Source organism: Macaca thibetana, chromosome 5 (assembly GCF_024542745.1).
Source record: "Macaca thibetana thibetana isolate TM-01 chromosome 5, ASM2454274v1, whole genome shotgun sequence".
Taxonomy (NCBI): Eukaryota; Metazoa; Chordata; class Mammalia; order Primates; family Cercopithecidae; genus Macaca; species Macaca thibetana.
In genome coordinates, this window is record NC_065582.1 from 131,241,579 (window position 1) to 131,260,758 (window position 19,180).

The window sequence follows — 19,180 nt, forward strand, 5'->3', positions numbered from 1 at the left end:
TGCTTTTAAGTCTAATAATTCAAGTAAGTAATTTATTGCCACTAACAGCTATAAAGATGACACAGTGAGGAGCCCTAAAAAATTTGAGATTAGTTGGTTGAACACTTTGCATTATATGTGAATTATAATCTTAACAGAAATAGATAAGAGATATATACCAGCAATTACTACCCTGTGCAGTAGTTTATTTATGAAACAGTAAAGAATATGGCTATATATTTGTAATTAAGTTACTGATTGAATGCTGTGTAAATAGTAATATATTAGCTGAAGGTTTTCTAAATGATAAGTATTTGAAAGAATTATATAGAAACAATCCTACCTCATCTTTGTTTAGAAAATTATTTGATGTATTTTATTCTTCCATATCATTGATTATCATTATGTTTTAGACAGGGCTATAGGGACATATCAATAATTTTAAAAGATCTTGAGATTACATTTTTTGTTCATTGTTTTCAACTTGTGATTTGGTCTGACAACTTGAGTTAATAACTTGAGAATCTTACACTGGGTGTGCATGCCTTTTTTGAGGAATACAATATTGTTTTGCCATTTCACCTCTTTTCTATTCATATTATTTGTAAATATTGCATTAGCAAAATTATAGTAATAAGAAAAAGAAGGAAATAGTTATTTAATTCTGTCTGTTTTCAAATGCCATTAGTGTAGGTCACCAGATATTTCTGGCTCTCCCGCTGTGTGCATAGTAAGATTGCACTTACCTGTCTCCATTGATATTAGGCATGATTATGTTTGCTCTAGCCAAGTGATTTGTGTCAGTTCCTTGTGAAAAACCTAAAAACTTATGCATGATTTTCCATGTTACTTTCTCCTTTTTGCAGGAATTTAAAAAGCATATGTTAATATTAAATCTCTATCATTCCAAGTCCTTGGGAGACTGATGAACACAGCCATTGCAGACTCACTTTGGACATGAAATATATGTTTATGTGATAAGCCATGAGATTTTTGTTTGTTACTGTAGTGTATCCTAGCCTATTCTGACAGATACAAAAATTGATACTCAAAGGGAAATGTCAAAATATGTGACACAGGCTTAGTTTTCTGGTGGGAGGGAGTGAAAAGACTATTTTGAATGCTGAATCATAGTCAATGCTAATCAGTTGCAAAATATTTGGTAAAATTATTTTTGATAAAGATGTGAAAATAAGATAATTTACCTAATAAACCTGTCGTTCTCAGAAAAGTGGTTAAAATAGCTTTAGTAGTGTGTGTTAGTTGATGTGGGCTGCATTTGATAGGGAATTATATGAAGTAAGATCAGGAAAGAATTAGGTTACAAGTAGGAATGAATGGAAATAGAGTACATGAATTCCGTGTCTTTCAGTATCAAAGAGGAAAGTTTTTCTCAACTCCAACTAATAAAATATAAAACTGAGAAGAATTTTAAGTCATAAGAGCTGATTAAATCTCAGTCTCATGGCAACAATCAAATTAAGGTACATAGCTTTTCAAATTGTTTAGAACCTCTGAATGGATTAAGATGTCTTAGAGTAAAATTTCCAACTGAGGGAGTGACACCCTTTAATCATTTCAAATGGACAAAATAATACTGGTGTGTCTTTTCTATCAAAGCTTATTTACAGACCCAAGATGCCAGTAATTAAGTTGAAAAATATGATAAAGCAAGGAAATGTAGCAATTTTAAGAAATAAGACTAAAAAGAACTGTGATCATGGCTATTGGCACTTGATACTGACTGAAATATAATAGATAAAAAGCTTACTAAGTGTTTCTACTAATTTGAATAGAAATGTAAAACCGTAGCTTGCCGCTATCGGAGAAGTCCTGTGGATTCAGATAACCTAGTGGACTAATCTGATTTATTAGTGATTCGTGCAATTCAACATCATCTTGAACTTGCAAGAAAATTCATGATACAATCCTTTATCATTAATGATTTTCTACTGACAATGTTACTGTGTTGCATTTGTAGGTATTTTGTAAGGGAGCTGAAATAATGCCCGGGATCTTTTTGTTACCTTGCCAAATTTATAAATAACTTACCAATTGAATCAAAGACTCTCTTTTAAAAGTAGGTAAAATCTATATGTGGGACATTTTCTCTGTACATGTCAGTAATAATTACCACAGCACTTTAAAAATATTCAATTGATATTCTCTACCAGTAATGACTCATATAATTTCCAACCAGTGTAAATATTATATTCAATATGAGGCTTGATTTCCAGATATTATTTACGTGTTTCTTTGCTCTGTCTTAATAGTAAAAGAAAGAACTCAACCCTCTAACGTTGTTTTATGTTTATTTCAAGGGTCACACAGCTGCTAATTGTTCTGTGCAGGAAATGCATGAGGGAAGAAGAAAAGACACACATACAATACCTTTAAGGGTGAACAACCTTTATCCCATGTAAATGGCAATGCAGATATAATAAGCAAATGATATAATAAGCAAATTGATATAATAGGCAGATTGATATAATAAGCAAATTGCAATGGGAAGGGGAGAAGGAAAAGATGTATATATATGTATATATTTACACTCAGCAGACTATGGAGGATTCACCACCAGACTGGGAAGCAACAGCCTGGGCTCCCGAGTCGGACATCATACTCACCAGATTGTGGAGGATTCACCACCAGACTGGGAAGCAACAGTCTGGGCTCAAGAGTCAGAAGTAACAACACCCTGGCCTCCAGAGTTGGACACTACACTCACCATACTATGGAGGGGGTTCACCACTAGGCTGGGAAGCAACAGCCTGGGCTCCAGAGTTGGACGCTACACTCACCATACTATGGAGGGGATTCACCACCAGACTGGGAAGCAACAACAGCCTGGCCTCCAGAGTTGGATGCTACACTCACCATACTATGGAGGGGATTCACCACCAGACTGGGAAGCAACAGCCTGGGCTCCAGAGTTGGACGCTACACTCACCATACTATGGAGGGGATTCACCACCAGACTGGGAAGCAACAACAGCCTGGCCTCCAGAGTTGGACGCTACACTCACCATACTATGGAGGGGATTCACCACCAGACTGGGAAGCAACAGCCTGGGCTCCAGAGTTGGCTACCCATCCATGCACAGATGAGGAGAGGTCTCGTGAAGCTGTGGCATGGTCTGGGACCCTAACTTTTTTTGTAACAAGTTGTTTGGCATGAGGCCCAGTCACAAGGGCCCTTCACTGTGTCGTAAACACTTTTCATGTAATTATTTGTGTTTTTATGGTTCTAGTTATAATTGGAGCAAATTTTCTACTTTATAACAACAATTTATACATTTCACTAATAGGCATACATATTGTATCTGTCTTTTCACTAGTGTAACTAATGCTACACCAAACATCTGTGTGCATAAATCTTTGTTTAAATATGATTATTTTCTTATTATTAGAAATAAAATGGTGATGAGAAGATAAAGGTATTTCTAAGGCTCTTGAAGCAATTTGTCAAACTGTTTCCTCCCACAAATTTTTCCATTTTATTCTGAACAGTATACCTTTTTCATTTTATACTCTGTATTACACTTTTAAATCTTTGCTAACTTTACAGTTAAATGAATGATATCTCAATAATATTTGCATTTTATAAAGAAATTAACGTTTTTTTCTTCTGATAGTTTCTAATCCATTGGTAGTTTAAACTATTCATTGATTTTTTTTTGCATTTCTATGCTTCATTATTTATAGAAAACTTTTACCCTTTTATATTTCTTCAGTTTTATGTTACTCTTGATTTTCTATATTATGTTTTTCCATACGAATATCTTTTATTGTTATGTAGTTAACCAAGTTGCATCTTCCTTTATTTTTCTTTTACTCTTTTAAGCTTGGAATTATTTCTCATGGAGAGATAAATACTAGTCTATATATTTTTTATACAAGTATTTTGATTTTTTGAATTAGCAGTTTAATTCATTGAAAATTTAATTTTGTTTAATATATGAGGTGAATATCTAAAGTTTTTTCCACCTAGCTTATATTTGGTTGCAGAATCATTGTTTATGTTTCCCCATTGGTTTCTATTGTTGCATCTCCCACATGAACACTTCTGAACCATTGTTTGTTTCATTTACTTATTTGTCTTTTCCTCTCTCAGAACCACACTAACTTGTTATTATGACTTTATACCGTTTTGTAATACTCGGTAACATTATTAATTCCTCATTATTCTGACTTTTCAATAGTTTTAAAATTTAATCTTAAACATCACTAAATCTTAAAAAAAAAAAACCCATAAATCCCATTGCTATTTTGACCAAGAATATATTAATTGCACAGATTGCTTTGGGTGAAATTAACCACTTTGTAGGCTCAGTCCTCTTATTTGGGAAACGTTAATTATCTCCATCTATTTATGTTATCTTCTGTACTTCCCTTTCTTCCTACATTTTACACATGTCCTGATAATGTTACTCCAAAGTATTTTGTGATTTTTTTCCCTACTGCAGCACACTGCGTGTTTACTAATATAAACATTATAATAAAATTTCTTAATTTTAAAATAACTTCTATTTACCAAATAAAAATACAAATAATTTTTACTAAATTGTTGCATATCAATTACTGATACTAACAGAACTGTTGAAGAATAAGTTATTTAGAATAGAATTTATTTAGGAGTTTTAACTATTGTCAGTCATTGTTTTATATAACATGTAACTCATCCTAAAATGGTTCTTGGGGAAAAAAGCTATTGGCACTGATTTCTGCGTTCAATACTTTGAGTCCTCACAGCTTCTTGGTGCCCCACCCTTCTCAGCAGCTGCCATTGTCCATCTTTTCTTAGTAGACCTGGTTTCTCGGTATTCCTCCTCAGAGAAAAAGCCTCAACACAACTTTTTCTACAGTAACACAAATGGCTTACTCTAGTCATTATTAAGTCATTAAGGCTTAATCTAGTCTTACTCTTCCCTAGGATATCCTAGGGAAGACAAGTCAGAACTCTCTACTTCTTTCATTTTAGTTCATTGATTAAGCAATAAACCAAGCCCGATTGTATCTTTTTAAAACAGCTTGTTAAACATGAAAGTCACCCATTGAAACATGAAAGCATTTTATCTTCTTGCATCATGCTGATGAATCTTGCATCTTAAAAATCCTTTTAAATATAAGTAATCCCTGTTGACAAAAGACACATGGTCAGGAGAATCATCATGTGAGACAGTAAAGAACCCATGTACTCTTTCCTCCATTAAAGCCATAGTCTATTTGTATGTGTGTGCTTTTTAAACATCCAGAATTCGAATCCAACTGTCTCTACTATCCCAGAGGAGACCAGGCCTCAAAAAGCCATCTGTCTCAAACATAATGTCCTATGGTATGTAGGTATGATTTCCATGTGCTGCTTATGGAATCAATTTATTTATAATCATATATCATTTATGTTGACTGTCATTGTATAAAAATGCAGAACTTCGCTGGGGAGAAAGGACGTAATAGGTTGGAGAAGAAAGGTGAAGAAAACCTGAAAGGTTTCAACAACTATTAATCTAAGAAGTTTAAAATAAGAACTGAGGGAGCAGGTTTTAATATTGTCCTCTAAGGCTACTTCACACAATTCATTTTTATATCCACTTTATATTTTATTACACAGGCTTAATTATATTTTTGATGTTTGGTGTATTCAAAAACTGGTATTTTTTAAATAATATAAAGAATTATCAATACAGATTTTTTTTAAAAACTTCTTTTTAAGTGGTTAGTGGTTTATAGATCTTAGGTTCAAATGGAAGACCAAGAAATTGCAGTTTTCCACTATTACTCAAATCCCTACAAATGACAGAAAAGTTATAAACAAAAATAAATAAAACAATATAGTATTTGATTTTGACTGGTGTCACCAATGTTATACCAAAATTTTATTAACATATTTATAAAATGTTTTCCCTAAAGTTCATTTTATCTGACTCATAGAGTTTAGATTTTTTTTTTTCTGTTTACTGAGCTGGAGAGTATAATTTATTGAAATACAAAGTATCATTGAACAATATTTTCTTATACAACATTTAAACAACTGCACATACAATGTATTTTTGAAGGAGCTTTGATTTTTTAAAATATTTCAGCAGTCATATATAAACATTACTGATGACCAGTTCACTAATGCAAGTCACAGCTCTTAGAACTTTCTCTCTCTCTTCCTTATTCCCCCATTACCACATTGTTTTCCTTAGCATAATCACCATTCCCAAATGCAAATGGTAAATTTAAAACTAGAATTTTTCAAAGTCTGCTTCAATTCTAACTACAAATATTCACGGAAAATGGATCTTTGTTGGCTATCCAGTTAGGTTAGTTATAACTTCTTTTGTAATCTAATTTTAGAGTGGTTTATCTTTTATTTTTTTATAGATATTTTAAATTAATATAGTCTGGCAAGTTAATGCAACTATACTAATGGGAACTCAACACCATGAACTTGAGGTAGAGGTGATTGAGAGTAAATATGGAGACCAATGGTTATGTGATCATAAGTAAGACAGGGAAATTTAAGCAGTGGTACATTGTATTTTCACAATAATTACATATGTGTCTATAATAAATAATAGCAAACTCAGGTCAATAGTTTCAGTGATGCTTTATGCTTCCTTCTTTCCAGTATTAGAATGAATTTGAAATCACTAGCCACGTAGCTATGGGTGTCATAGTCTGAAGTAGAAATTAAGAAGTTAAGAAGTTTTAGTTGCTAAGAATTAGTCTGACTGACACGAACCATTTGTTAGTCCATGTTCCGTCTCAGTTCTTTTCCCTGTGTGTTAATACAACCTCTTCCCTTTTCTGTCCCTCATTTTTGTCTTCCCATTTTTATATCAATGCTGGAAGGCCCTTCTGCCTGCCAGGGAAGCAAACTGGCCTGGCAGCCTTGCTGCTGGGAGCACTCACTCAGCTCCTGAGGGCCTGGCGTGCTGCACCATCTCTTACCTCGCTCATGCACTTCCTCTGGTACCTTTTGTTTCCATGAGAACTTTGGATAGTTCTGCTGCATTGTGTTGGGTTTTTAAAGTATTGCCCCCAAAAAGCGTCTACCAAGGAAATGAAGCTGAGAAAGGTCTTTATTGTATGTTACAAATTAATGTGCCTATTTTCTGCTCTTGGCAATAATACTTTAAATTGCAGATGGTTTCTACTGAAATATCATCATCATATTACTGAGATTAATTGTACTGGAGAAAATTTTTTGTTGACCCAAGAAGTTAATATGTTTAAGATGTTAGAATCATAGATTTGCCAAAAGAATAAAAAGAAACATGCACTTTGAAGGCAAAGTTTCTGACAGTAGAAGAAGAGAGAAGAACAAAAACAAGCAAGTCTATAGTTTAAAATATTTGAGAGAAATGTAACTCATAAGTATTTGGGCAGAGCAATATGATTATATTTCTCATGTTGATGAAAAATTAAGTTTTTGGCTAATATTACAGAATATCTGAAATGGTTTCATAATTTTTGTCTGATTTTAGCTACATAAATAGTAGCTTTAAAAAAGTGATAAATTTTAAATTTTTAAATAGTTACAGGGGTGCTAACCTGCCCAGCATCTCTCTCCTCAATAGCAAATACACAATGTTTGTGATGAGGAATATCGGTTTTCTTTCACCTATCACATACTTAGTGCTCCTGAAGTATCTATTACAGAGTGAGTTAGAATTAGAAACAGCTCTATTTGGCAATATTACCCCCAATTCTAGATAATTTAAAACCACAGCACTGGGGCCAAGTGTACAATATTGTACAAGTACATAATTTAAAAAATATGTAGTACTTTAAAATATTTATTGTGGGGAAATGAGAATATTTATCATAATTTAAAATCTTATTATATTGTACAATAGCTAAGCACTTTGACCTAGTACATTTTAATGTTAAAAGTCCTGGGAAAATATCTCATAGGATAATTTGGAAGAGTAAATGAATCACCATGGAGATTTATACTTTTGTTGAAATAGCATTATGAGGCATAGGACTTGAGTACACTGCCTCCAGTAACTCAATTTTTATTTGTTGTTCTACTCTATGTTTAATTATATACAAGGAAATAAATGGAACATTTGGCTCTCCCTAAAAAAGCCAATAAAGAAAACCAACCTACTGTAGAGTTCAGGGGTGATTTTAGACATAGAATTCCACTTTCCAGATAGATATTCTGATCCGTATAATTAGAAAATTTAGAGGATCTGCTGAAGCTCAACTGTCTGCTATTTTATATAACTGCTGGGTGCCAGCAATTATATAATATGCAATGATGATAATAGTGACACCTCTCATGTTTCTCAAAGGGTTCTCTTTACTTGTCAGGTGGAGAATCATATTTCCTGCCAATTATGGGAACATGAATGACCAAATAGCAAAGATGACTCTCTTGCACTTACCCATAGTGTAAGGTCATCATTACATTTGGTTATAAGTTTGTAGATGGCGAAATAATCCATTTGAAAATCCATTAACTTTTAATCTAAGCTTTGGAAGTAGACAGGTGGCATTTCTCCAAGACCTAATCCCTAAAACTTTGTATCATTTACTTTTAACATGTCCTGCATTTCTGGGTTACACACCCCACATCTCTTTATCTTTCAGATATAAAGGGTAAATAAAAGGGGTACCTTCTATAATTACATCATATGTTGTATGTCAGTGAATTCTTTACAAATAATTTGTTGATATGAAGAAGCAATTTCCTTTTTAAAGTGTTTATTTTGAATTATGAAATATTTAAGGATAAAGTTCCCAAGTTATGTAACATATGTCTGTAAGCACACAACCTTGATGAAAAAGATGTCAACATTTTTGCTATATCTGCTTCAAATTTCTATTTCAAAAACCATGAAATAGTACAGATAAAGTTAATGCCCTCCCTCATCTATTTATCTTTCTCTTACTGGTATAACATCACTCACATGGTGTTGGTGTGAATCATTGCTATTAAGCTACATGTTTTCACTACATAATTCATGTAACCCAAGCAAATCATGTATATGATTTGCTTTAGCTATTTTGAAAATTTGCATAGATGACATCCTTCTGTATACGTCCATTTGCAAATTACGTTTTTTCATTCAACATTGTATTTTTAAGATTTATTCATGTTCATAAACATAGCTCTAATATCTGTTTTAACTGTTTTGCAATATTTTATTGAATGAATAAACAATTTCTCAACTGGGGACCATTTGAATTGTTTCACTTTTTCTTTTTTTATAAAGGTGCTACATTAAACATCCTTATATATGCCTCATTTCTTGCATGATTCAGAGTTTCTCAAGGTTAGAAACATAGAAGAGAATTTGCTGGATCCTGAGTATGTACATCTTTCGTTGTGGGAAGTGAGGGACCCCAAATGGAGGGACCAGCTGTAGCCATGGCAGAGGAACATAAATTGTGAAGATTTCATTTTAATATGGACATTTATCAGTTCCCAAATAATACTTTTATAATTTCTTATGCCCGTCTTTACTTTGATCTCTTAATCCTGTTATTTTCATAAGCTGAGGATATACATCACCTCAGGACCACTGTGATAATTGTGTTAACTGTACAAATTGATTGTAAAACATGCGTATTTCAACAATATGAAATCAGTGCACCTTAAAAAAGAACAGAATAACAGTGATTTTTAGGGAACAAGGGAAGACAACCATAAGGTCTGACTGCCTGTGGCGTCGGGCAAAAAGAGCCTTATTTTCCTTCTTGCAGAGAGCCTATAAATGGACGTGCAAGTACGAGAGATATCACTAAATTCTTTTCCTAGCAAGAAATATTAATATTAATACACTGGGAAAGGAATGTGTAACTGTGGGGAGGTCTATAAATGGCTGCTCTGGGAGTGTCTGTCTTATGTGGTTGAGATAAGGACTGAGATATGTCCTGGTCTCCGGCAGTACCCTCAGGCTTATTAGTATGGGGAAAAACTCTGCCCTGGTAAATTTTGGTTAGACCGGTTCTCTGCTCTCAAACCCTGTTTTCTGTTGTTTAAGTTGTTTATCAAGACAATACGTGCACAGCTGAATATAGACCCTTATCAGTAGTTCTGTTTTGCCTTTTGTCCTGTTCCCTCAGAAGCATGTGATCTTTGTTCTGCTTTTTGCCCTTTGAAGCATGTGATCTTTGTACCTACTCCCTGTTCTTATGCTCCCTCCCCTTTTAAAACCCTTAATAAAAACTTGCTGGTCTGAGACTCAGGTGGGCATCACCATCCTACTGATATGTGATGTGACCCCATGCAGCCCAGCTGTAAAATTCCTCTCTTTGTACTCTTTCTCTTTATTTCTCAGCCAGCTGACAGTTATGGAAAATAGAAAGAACTTACATTGAAATATTGGGGGTGGGTTCCCCCAATAATCTTCCACTTCAGCATTGAGTGGGTGTAATAGGAAATGCTCAAGGGGATCCATTGCATGGATCCAAACAATGGATCCAAACACACTCCTCCCTGCCCCATTTTGGAGCTGCAACTCTATTTTCCCTTTTAAAGACCAGTCATTCCAGACCTAGAGTTATATGGACCACATAGGACCAAAGTGGGTGACCTTCTGTGTCAGTATGAGGGATACCAGGATCAACTAGTCACAGCCAAATATTCTGGTCGTTCAAATCCTCCTGATTACCATGCTGGCCCAACTGCCTTGTGTACGTGTGTCTGCCTATATGTCTGCCTTACCTCTGGTAATTAAGTGCAACCTCTCCCATCTTTATTCCCAGAGTACAGTCACTACTCTAGGGCTTCTCAAGAATGCTAATGTTCCCCTGGCCAATGTAACTTTCAATGTTTTGGTGAAGAGAGTGTTCTCCGAACCCTCTCCGGTACCTAATTAGACATGAGTAAACTGGTTGCATGTGGTAAATCTGCTCCAACATTCATATCTTTTAAATTCCCTCTTCTACATAATACCCCAAATCCTGCCATCTCAACTTCATTCAGCATAGGCCATTGTTGAACCCAGGTGTTAGTAATTCAACTGAAGTGGCAACCCTAGAGCTGTGCTGCTCAGAATTTCCTTCAAGAATTTGCTGAGGATTCTACTTCTAGAATGGTGGCAAAAGTAGCTCCATGAACCCACTCCCCAGAAAAACAACGGAAAGTGAAGGAAATTATATATATTACATATGACCTAATGTCTTCTAAAATTGTCCTAAGGGCATACAGCAAATGAAGTAATATTTATTCATTGAAATCTACTAAATCTCCGTAAAGACAGATAGTTTAGCAGAAAGAACAGCATAAGAAACAACTAACAGGAGCTCTTCTAGAATCAGAACAAATCTCAAAGACTAGCTTTAAAAAGTGCCCATGCAAAGGGACCAAATTTAATTGAAAGAGATTGTAGAGCAATGAGCGTCCCAGACAATTTGTCCAAAACAGTAGAGCAACCAACAAAATTAATGGCATCTAGTAGCTGGTTTTGGCAGCAATGGGAGCAGACATTCTAACAGAGGTCAGAGAAGAAGTAGTAATAGAGAATCCTGCCAAAACTACAATCACCTCAGGGTGACTAGAGAGCTACAATAGCAGATTTAAGTCAGCAAAAGAAAGAATCAGTGAACTCGAAGATACATCAATTGAGGTTATGCAGTATGAGAGACAGAAAGAAAAAAAGAATGAAGAAAAATAAGCAAAGCCTAGAGTAATGTAGAGCACCATTAAACACACCAAAAAACTAATGATGGGAGTAACAGAAGGTGAGGAGACGAAGGTGCGGAATACATTCAAAGAAATCATGGCTGAATTCCCTTTGAAAACCAGCACAAGATAAGGATGCCCTCTCTCACCACTCCTATTCAACATAGTATTAGAAGTTCTGGCCAGGACAATCAGGCAAGAGAAAGAAACACATGACATTCAATTAGGAAAAGAGGAAGTCAAGTTGTCTGTGTTTGCAGATGACATGATTGTATATTTAGAAAACCCCATCATCTCAGCCCAAACTCCTTAAACTGATAAGCAACTTCAGCAAAGTTTCAGTATACAAAATCAATGTGCAAAGATTACAAGCATTCCTATACACCAATAGCAGACAAACAGAGAGCCAAATCATGAGTGAACTCGCATTCATAATTGCTACAAAGAGAATAAAATACCTAGGAAGCCAACTTACAAGGGATGTGAAGAACCTCTTCAAGGAAAACTACAAACCACTGCTCAAGAAAATAAAAGAGGACACAAACAAATGGAAGAACATTCCATGCTCATGGATAGGAAGAATCAATATCGTGAAAATGGTCATACTGCCCAAAGTAATTTATAGATTCAATGCTTTCTCCATCAAGCTACCTCTGACTTTCTTCACAGAATTGGAAAAAACTACTTTAAATTTCATATGAAACCAAAAAAGGAGCCCACATAGCCAAGAAAAAAGCCAAAAGAACAAAGCTGGAGGCATCACACTACCTGACTTCAAACTATACTACAAGGCTACAGTAACCAAAACAGCATGGTACTGGTACCAAAACAGATATATAGACCACAGGAACAGAACAGAGGCCTCAGAAATAACACCATGCATCTACAACCATCTTAACTTTGACAAACCGGACAAGAACAAGCAATGGGGAAAGGATTCCCTATTTAATAAAAGGTGCTGGGAAAACTGGCTAGCCATATACAGAAAGCTAAAACTGGATCCCTTCCTTACACCTTATCCAAAAATTAACTTAAGATGGATTAAAGACTTAAATGTAAGACCTAAAACCATAAAAACCCTAGAGGAAAACCTAGGCAATACCATTCAGGACATGGGGATGGGCAAAGACTTCATGACTGAAACACCAAAAGCCATGGCAACAAAAGCCAAAATAGACGGATGGGATTTAATTAAACTAAAGAGCTTCTCCACAGCAAAAGAAACTATTAGCAGAGTGAACAGGCAGTCTACAGAATAAGAGAAAAATTTTGCAATCTATCCATCTGACAAAGGGCTAATATCCAGAATCTACAAAGAACTTAAACGAATTTACAAGAAACAAACGAACAAACAAAAAACCCATCAAAAAATGGGTGAAGGATATGAACAGACACTTTTCAAAAAAAGACATTTATGTATCCAACAGATTTATGAAAAAATGCTCATCATCACTGGTCATTAGAGAAATGCAAGTCAAAACCACAATGAGATGCCATGTCATGCCAGTTAGAATGATGGTCATTAAAAAGTCAGGAAACAATAGATGCTGGAGAGGATGTGGAGAAATAGGAACGTGTTTACCCTGTTCATAGGAGTGTAAATTAGTTCAACCATTGTGGAAGACAGTGTGGCGATTTCTGAAGGATTTAGAACTAGAAATACCATTTGACCCAGCAATCCCATTACTGGGTATATACCCAAAGGATTATAAATCATTCTGCTATAAAGACAAATGCACACGTTCTGTTCACAATGGCAAAGTCTTGGAACCAGTCCAAATGTCCATCAATGATAGAGTAGATAAAGAAAATGTGGCACATATGCACCATGGAATACTATGCAGCCATAAAAAGGATGTGTTCATGTCCTTTGCAGGGACACAGATGAAACTGGAAACCATCATTCTCAGCAAAGTAATGCAGGAGGATAAAACCAAACACCATATGTTCTCACTCATGGGTGGGAGTTGAACAATGAGAACACATGGACACAGGGAGGGGAACATCAGACACTGGGGTCTGTCTGGGAGTGGGGGGTCTGGGGGAGGGATAGCATTAGGAGAAATACCTAGTGTAAATGACGAGTTGATGGGTGCAGCAGACCAACATGGCACTATGTAACAAACCTGCACATTGTGCACATGTACCCCAGAACTTAAAGTATATTACTACTACTAATAATAAAAGAAATCATTGCTGAAAACTTTTCAAATTTGACAAAAAATATTAATCTGCACACATCCAGGGAGCTCAACAAACTCTAAGCAGTATAAACACAAAGAGGTCCACAATCAGACATACCATAGTAAAAATGTCAAAAGACAGAAAAAGTCTTGAAAACTGCAAGAGAAAATTGACTCTTCATATACAAGGGAGTCCCAATAAGCTTAACAGGTGATTTATTATCAGAAACAGTGGAGGCCAGAGAGAATGGGATAACTAATGGAAAGTGCTGACAGACCAAACAAATAAAAACCCACAAACCCACAAAAACCAGGAATCTTATATCCAGCAAAGCTACCTCTGAAAACTGATGGTAACATTCACAAATTTTAAAAAGCAGTGAAAAAATTAATTGCTACCAGGACTGAAGGAAGTTCTTCATGCTGAAAGCAAGAAACAGATACCAATTTAATTTCCTTCGGATATACACCCAGTAGTGAGATTGCTGTATGATATGGTAGCTTAATTTTTAATTTTTCAAAAAGCCTCCATATTGTCTGTCATAATGGCTATAGCAATTAACATTCCCACCAATAGTGTATGAGGGTTCCCTTTTCTCCACATCCTGGTCAACACCTAACCTTTTGTCATTTTGTTAATAGTCATTCTAACAGGTATGAAGTGATTTCTCCTTGTGATTTTGATTTGCATTGCCCTGCTGGCCATTTATATGTCTTCTTTTGGGAAATGTCTATCAAGCTTTTTGCCCATTGCTATGGTTTGAATGTTGGTGTCCCCTCCAAAACTCAGGTCAAAACTTAATCTCCAATGGAACAATATTAAAAGTGGGGCCTTTAGGAGGTGATTAAGTCATGAGGGCAGAACCTTCCTTAATGGAATTGGTAACCTCATAAAAGGGATGGGGGGACTAGCTCACCCACTTTGCCCCTTTTATAAAACCTTTCTGCCATGTGAGGACACAGCATTTGTCCCTTTTTGAGGATGCAATGACAAGGGGTTTCTTGGTAGCTGAGAGCAGCACTTACCAGACACTGAATGTCAGCACCTTAAACTTGGACTTCCAAGCATCCAGAAGTGTAAGAAATTAATTTCTATTGTGTATAAACTACCTAGTCTCAGGTATTATGTTGCAGGATCACAAAAAATCTAAGAAACCAATTTTTTAATTGGTTCATTTGTTTCCTTGCTATTTAGTATTTTGAGTTCCCTTTTCTGATTAAAAAAATTGTTTTAGGTTTAAAAGTGCATGTGCAGGTTTGTTATATAGGTAAATTAATGCCATAGTGGTTTGATACCAAGATTATTTCATCACCCAGGTACTAAGCTTAGTACCAAATGGTTATATTTTCTGCTCCTCTCCCCAGTCCCACCCTCCAACCTCAGTGTGTGTTGTTCCCCTCTATGTGTCCATGTGTTCTCATCATTTAGCTCCCACTTCTAAGAACATGTGACATTTGTTTTTCTATTCCTGTATTACTTTGCTAAGGACAATGACCTCCAGCTCCATTCATATTCTTGCAAAGAACTTAATCTTGTTCTTTTTACGGCTGTATAGTATTCCATGGTGTATATGTACCACATTTATGTTATCCAATCTACCATTGATGGGCATTTAAGTTGATTCCATGTCTTTGCTATTGTGAATAGTGCTGCAATGAACATATGCCTTTTAAAAAAAAAAATAGAAGGATTTATATTCCTTTGGGTATACACCCAGTAATGGGATTGCTGGTTGATTGGTAGTTCTGTTTTTAGGTCTTTGAGGAATTTGCCATAATGGTTGAACTAATTTACACTGTCACCAGTAGTATATAAATATTCCTTTTTCTCCATAATCTTGCCAGCACCTGTTATTTTTTGACTTCTAAGAGCCATTCTGACTGGCAAGATATGATATCTCATTGTGGTTTTAATTTGCATTTCTCTAGTGATCAATAATATTGAGCTTTTTTTCATATGCTTGCTTGCCACATGTACATCTGCTTTTAAAAAATGTCTGTTTGTGTCCTCTGCCAATTTTTTAATGGGTTGTTTTTTTTCTTTGGTAAATTTGTTTAAGTTCCTTATAGATGCTGGATATTAGACCTTTCTCAAATATATAATTTGCGGATATTTTCTCCCATTCTATATATTGTCTGTTCACTCTTTTTCACTAGTTTCTTTTGCTTTGCAGAAACTTTTAAGTTTAATTAGATCTCCTTTGTCAAATTTTGCTTTTGTTGCAATTGCTTTTGGTGTCTTTGTCATGAAATATATCAAGTTCCTATGTCCAAAATGATATTGAGTTGATTTTTGTATATGGTATAAGGAAGGGGTACAGTTTCAATCTTCTGCATATGACTAGCCAATTATCCCAGCACCATTTATTGAACTGGGAGTCCTTTCTCCATTGATTGTTTTTGTCAATCTTGTCAAAGATCAGATGATTGTAGTATCTGGCTTTGGGTTCTGTAACCCATTCCTTTGGTCTACATGTCTATTTTTGTACAGTACCATGCTGTTTTGGTTACCGTAGCCTTGTAGTGTAGTTCAAAGTCAGGTAGTATGATACTCTTGGCTTGTTCTTTTTCCTTAGTGTTGCCTTGGCTATTTGGGATCTCTTTTGTTTCCATATGTATTCTAGAATAGTATTTTTCTTCTTCTAATTCTGTGAAAAATGTAATTGGTAGTTTGGTAGGAGTAACACTGAATCTGTCAATTTCTTGGGGCAGTGTCCATTTTAACAATATTGATTTTCCCTGTCCTTGTACATGGAACGTTTTTCCATTTGTTTATGTCATCTCTGATTTCTTTTAGCAGTGTTTTGTAATTTTCTTTGTAGACATCTTTCTCCTCCTGGTTAGCTGTATTCCTAGGTATTTTATTCTTTTTGTGGCAACTGTCAATTTGATTGTGTTCGTTTTTTGGCTCTCAGCTTGGTTGTTATTTGTATATAGAAATGTTAGTGAATTTTGTTTGTTGATCTTGTAGTCAGAAATTTTACTGAGATTAAGGAACTTTTGGGCTGAGACTATAGGGTTTTCTAGATAGAGAATCATGCTGTCTGCCAACAGGGATAGTTTGACTTTCAGTCTTCCTATTTGAATGCCTTTTTTTTTTTTTCTCTTGCCCGATTGCTCTTGCCAGGACTTTCAATACTATGCTGAATGGGAGTAGTGAAAGGGGCCGTTCTTGTCTTGTTCTGATTTTCAAGGGGAATGCTTCCAGCTTTTGACCATTCAATATGGTGTTGGTTGTGGGTTTGTCATAGATGACTCTTATTATTTTGAGGTATATTCCTTCAATACCTAGTTTGTTCAGAGTTTTTAACATGAAAGAATGTTGAATTTTATCAGAAGCCTTTTCTGCATCTACCGAGGTGATCATGTGTTTCTTTGTCTTCAGTTCTGTTTATGTGATGAATCACATTTATTGGTTTGTGTATGTTGAACCAAACTTGCATCCCAGAAACAAAGCCTACTTGATCAGGGTGGGTTAGCTTTTCAGTGTGTTGCTGAATTCAGTTCTCTAGTACTTTAATGAGAAATTTTGCAACGATGTTCATCAAGGATATTGGCCTGACATTTTCTTATGTTGTCTCTCTGCCAGGCGTTGGTATCAGGATAATACTGGTCTCATAGAATGAGTTAGGGAGAAGTTCTTCCTTTTCAATTTTTTAGAATAGTTTCAATAGTAATGGTACCAGCTCTTCTTTGTACACCTGGTAGAATTTGGCTGTAAGTCCACCTGGTCCAGAGCTTTTTTCAGTTGTAGATTATTTATTACTGATTCAATTTTGGAGCTCAGTATTGGTCTGTTCAGAGATTCAGTTTCTTCCTTGGTTCAGTCTCAGGAGGGTGTATGTATCCAGGAATTTATCCATATCTTCTAGATTTTCTAGTTTGTGCGCATAGAGGTGTTCATAATAGTCTCTGATGGTTCTTTGTGTTTCTTTGGGACATCCTTTTTGTTCCTTTTATTATATTTATTTGAATCTTCTCTCTTTCTTATTAGTCTAGCTAGTGGTCCATCTATTTTATTAACTTCTTCAAAAAACAAGCTCCTGGCTTCATTGATCCTTTGAATGGTTTTTTGTATGTGTCTCAATCGCCTTCAGTTCAGCTCTGATTTTGATCAATTCTTGTTCTCTGCTCGCTTTGGGGTTAGTCTGCTCTTGATTCTCTAGTTCTTTTGGATGTGGTGTTAGTTCATTAATTTGACATCTTTCTAGCTTCTTGATGTGGACATTTAGGGCTATAAATTTCCCTCTTAATCTTGCCTTATCTGTGTTCCAGGGATTCTGGCCTGTTGTATCCTTATTCTCATTAGTTTCAAATAACTTTTTTATTTCTGCCTTAATTTCATTATTTGCCTAGAAGTCACTCAGAAGATGGTTCTTTAATTTCCATGTAAATGTGGTTTTGAGCAATTTTCTTCATATTGAATTCTATTTTTATTGTGTTGTGGTCCAATTGTGTTGATGTTATTTTTGTTTTGTTGAATTTGCTAAGAATTGTTTTATGTCTAATTATGTGACTAAGTTTAGAGTATGCACCATGTGCAGATGAGAAGCGTGTATATTCTTTTGTTTTTGGATGGATAGTTCTGTAGATGTGTATCAAATCCATTTGGTCCTGTGTTGAGTTCAGGTCCTAAATATCTTTGTAAATTTTCTGCTTGGATGATCTGACTAGTACTTACAGTAGGGTGTTGACGACTCCCACTATTATTGTGTGGGAGTCTAAGTCTTTTTGAAGGTCTGAAAGAACTTGCTTTACGAATCTGGATGCTCCTGTGTTCAGTGCATATATATTTAGGATAGTCAGGTCCTTTTTATTGAACTGAGCCCCTTACCCTTATGTAATGCCCTTCTGTGGTGTGTGTGTGTGTGTGTGTGTGTGTGTGTGTGTGTGTGTGTTTTTAATCTTTGTTGGTTTAAAGTCTGTTTTGTCTGAAATTATGATTGTAACTTCTGCTTTTTTCTTGTTTTCCACTTGCTCGGTAGATTTTTCTTCATCCCTTTATTTTGAGCCTGTGGGTGTCACTGTATATGAGATGGGTCTCTCAAAGACAGCACACCATTGGGCATTCGGTCTTGCTTTTTTATCCAGCTTGCCACTCTATGCCTTTTAATTGAGACATTTAGCCCATCTGTATTCTAGGTTACTATTGATGTGTATGGATTTGATTCTGTTGTCATATCATTAGCTGTTTATTATGTTGACTTGTTTGTGTGGTTGCTTTGTAGTGTCACTAGTCTGTGTACTTAATGTGTTCTTTTGTGGTGGCTGGTAATGGTGTTTTCTTTCCATATTTAGTGCTTCTTTTGGGTGCGCTTGTAAGGCAGATCTGGTTGTAATGAATTCCTTCAGCATTTCTTGTCTGAAAAGGATCTTATTTCTCCTTCGC